Source organism: Monopterus albus, unplaced genomic scaffold, assembly GCF_001952655.1.
Source record: "Monopterus albus unplaced genomic scaffold, M_albus_1.0 scaffold21.1, whole genome shotgun sequence".
Classification (NCBI taxonomy): Eukaryota; Metazoa; Chordata; class Actinopteri; order Synbranchiformes; family Synbranchidae; genus Monopterus; species Monopterus albus.
In genome coordinates, this window is record NW_018127901.1 from 3,071,025 (window position 1) to 3,075,035 (window position 4,011).

Below are 4,011 nucleotides of genomic sequence, written 5' to 3' on the forward strand. Positions count from 1 at the left end.
TAGGAGGGCGGACCTGCTGTTTTGCAGAGAAAAGGGGGGCAATTAAAGGCCACACACACACACACACACACACACACAGACCCAGCTGAATAAAAAGCTGATTGACTGCAGCAGCTGGTGGGGGGAGAGGAGATGGCACTCACTCAGGCAGAGGCTGATTGGCTGGCAAGTCTTTACAGTGGACTGAAGGACCAATCAGTTGACACTTGAGAGACTTCACAAGACACCAAATGGACCAATGAAGACACAGCATCAAAGTGACAGAAGTTTCCTCTCACTGGAAACAAAAGCACCACAGGACGTCCCATCCTCTTCCAATTGACCAGGGACTCTCAGGATTTCCTGGAGGAAGACAGAGAGATGTTTGGGGGGTTTTCAATCGGAAATAAAAGATTTACTGCAGGCGGGTGGTATTAATCTTTATTTCAAACAATTAAAGTAAGCAAAGTTAAGGGATCATCAGTTATTACATTTAGTCCTGACATGAGTGTCTGTCCCGTATTTCATTGCCACTACTGGCAGAGTTAAAGTCAGGCCTCTGGGGATCATCAGTGTCTGAATAAGGTGATGAAAGGAGTCGTCCCAATCTATCTTGTTGGATTTCAGCAGACCACAGTGATGGAGCGACAGAATGCTGCTGCCATCTCTAGAAACGTGTCATGGCTAGTTTTACTTTTTAAGATGGACTTAGAAGGTTTTTATGGCCTTGGCTCCACACCACAAAATCATCTCTCAGTCTTGAAATAAATCTTGTTTAATCTTGTTGCGATGTTACTGTAAATCAAAAAGTAAGAGGGTAGAGATTTATTACTAACAGAGCAGGCAGGATACAAACATAACTTCTTTCACTAACACCATCGTTACCTTCACTGAGGCTTTACACGTTTTGTTTTTTTAAAAAAACCATCAGCACTGGATTGTGAATATTCCTGGGACGTCTACCGTTGCATTCTGTGCTGTTCTGCAAGGATTTTATTGTTGACTGTTATGTACTTAAAGGCCCATCTAGGGGCAGGATTGCAAACAAGCTTTAGCTATAAATCCTGTGGCATGCTGCATTGCTTCGTGCTATATTCTTGCCCCAATTAACACAATATAAAACAAAATAACTAATGAAGGGATAGTCTGTTTTATAGGCGCAGCATTTCAGTTTGATTCAAACCTAAAACATTTTATTTTCCTAACTTTTCTTATCCTTCATATGATTGGAGAGAACATCTATTCCTCAAAAACACCAGTGAGCCAAACATACCGGCTCAAACAGCCATCTTAGTAAACGTCTATGTACTAGAATAATGGCATGTTAGCATGAAACCAGCCTGAGACAATGAAACAATTCAGACTCATGGGTCTGGAATGAGGGAGGCAGGAAGACAGCAGATAATCTGGTTCACCAGATCGGTTTGACAGGGAGGAACGCTGCAGAACGGGATTCTTTAATCAGCTGACTTACGGGGATCTGACCACATTCATGGTGTGTTGCACAATTTTTGTACAAACGTATTACTGCATGTTTCAGGCATTTATCCAACCACGGTCACCTATGACAGCAGGGTCCAAAGTTAACTTTTTGATTCACCAGCCAAAGTGGCTGGGAGATGAAAAACATCTACCACCCCAATATATTTTTACATGTATTTCTATTTATTATGTTGAGTACAAACATAAAAAGGCCAGAGCAAAATCTGAAGCTAAATTATTTTAATAGCCTATATCAGTCAGTGGTGAATAAACTCATTTAACTCAGTTTTGAATTTAAAACTTAAAAGCCACACTGTAACTCGAGAAGTCTATTTCCAAATTCCATTTAACATATTTGCTATTAAGTTCACTTCAGGAAGAAACAAAAGTAAATTTGAAGTTTTTTAAGCCCATTGGATCCATAATAATTTGAACCAACTTAAAGCTCCTCAGGAGTCCAGAGAGACTCACGCGCTCATTTTTACACTTTGCTCAGAAAGCCAGTCAGAGGCAGAGCAGGGCCGGGACGTCACAGAATATGTGTGCGTTTGTCAAACTGACACAGAAGCAGGGCGCCCACAGCAGAGACTCTCAGGATGCTGTTTAATTACATGACTATTTTGCTACAAACGTTTACCCCCGAGTGTGGGGCGAAGTCTTCTGAGCTTTACCTGCCAATTGGAAAATCTACCTGCATTTGGTGGCTGGCAGGCGTTAATTTCAGACTGTATGAAAGCAAATACCTTTCTCAGAATAAAAAAAACAAACTGCCTTTCCAAGAAGAAACACGATGTGTTCTTAGAAAAAGCTCAGCACATCTCTGTCAAGACTGCACAGTCTCCGGAAACTGCAGTTATTGTTACTGACAACATAGTTACTCTGAAAATAGTCTGCTCAAGCCAATTTATCCTGTATATTGCAGATTTATTGGTACCAGAGTATACGTTGACTGGCAGGGGACAAGAAGTTGCCGCACAGAAATGCCAAGCTGGGTCTGAAAAAAGAAAGTGGCATCACTGAGAAGTAGATTTTTCAACTGTAAAACATCCCCCTCAGTGTATGTCACCATCAAAATTCTTTAAAAAAATGTAAGGGGGAAAAAATACTAATAACTGATCTGCTTCTGCCTCTTGGTTAAAGTGGCAACCCTCACATCATGACTTTTTGTGGGGGGGAAACACACAAACAGAGACATGATTTATTTTGAAAAGACGTGTGCACTAAGAAGGCTAAATATACAGTAGAACCATCTTTAGTGTAACTGTGACTTCCAATAAAGACACAGTTTCACCTATGAGGTACACTAATACAATGATGTGTTCCTGGATGACACTTTGGTCCTCCTTCAGTACAATGAGGTCATTTGCATAACAGAAAGCTGCAAAGTCTTTTAATAAGCCATGCTGATTTGTGTGCTGAGGAAAGATGACAAAGCTAAAACTGAAAGTAGTGATGATCACATCATGTCTGCTCAGTCAGCATTAAACAAAACCCATATCATACTCTCAGGTTTCTGCTGTATTAGTCAAAGTGAGTGAACCGCAGGCTGAGGCTGTGATCACACCTTTACTTTGAACTACAGTGGGAAGGTTACCATTGTCTTGTCCGACTTGTGTAGGTTTCACATTGCATGTCACTGACTAACAAGCTTTTTGGTTACTGGAGTTTTTGTAACCTGGTATCACACTCTAGAAAAGGAGTGCTAAAGACAGGATTGTGGTTATAGGAAGTCTATTCCACATCTGATAGCTAACCTACAGGCATCCTGTTGTAACAGAAAAATGTTGCTGAAGAAAAAAACGTTATAAATATGTGAAAGGGTCAAGAAAAAAACACTCAAGAAAAAGTTAACATAAGTGATGTGACTACAAATTAACCACAAACCTAAGAACTGACATGTTCTTAAACATAGCATCCTTGACCTGTGAAATCATAAAGACTAAGAATGTGTGACTATGTCTACCTGAACAGTGTCCACAGAGATCCATCTATTATCAGAGATCCATCTATTATATTCCACTTTGACCGGGCCAGATTGCAGGGTGTGCTATTCCCTCATCCCAATTACAATGAGCAGATAAAAGGTCCAGAGTTCATTTCAAGTGTTGTTAGATATTTTTAGTCAGATAGAGATTGGATAGATACTTTATGTATTAGAAATGTTTAGTGGAGATAGGATGTCTAGTTAGACTGTTAAATGCTTAGTCATGCTTATGAGTTTCTACAGGGTACATCTGGTCAAGGATAACTAGAGAGAAGAGTTGATGACTGTCAGCAGACAGGGTGTTTAATATTATTATTACGACGTGTATAACTGTAGCCTTAGCCATAATATGTTCTTATGTTTAAGTCACGACATGTACTAGAGGTCGTGAGAATGTTTTTAGCTACACACCACTTAATCAACAGACACACACACACACACATTGATTTACTTCATGTTTTGACTACTGCTATGACCAGCTGCAAAGCTGGTAACAGAGACGTCTCGGTTGACGTTTCTGTGTAGTATGGGGCTAGCCCAACCGAAGAGATAAATGTATAGGCCTG

The 4,011-nt window shown here is 40.3% G+C and overlaps 1 protein-coding gene across 2 annotated transcripts in view; it reads right to left on the reverse strand.

Annotated features, from left to right (window-relative positions):
* Nucleotides 1–4,011, reverse strand: part of arhgef37 (Rho guanine nucleotide exchange factor (GEF) 37) — a 25,114-nt gene that overhangs the window by 18,225 nt on the left and 2,878 nt on the right. For both annotated transcript variants that reach the window (XM_020594026.1, XM_020594025.1), the window contains exon 2: nucleotides 144–342. The gene's annotated coding sequence lies outside the window, so the exon portion shown is untranslated. The remainder of the gene's footprint in view (nucleotides 1–143; nucleotides 343–4,011) is intronic.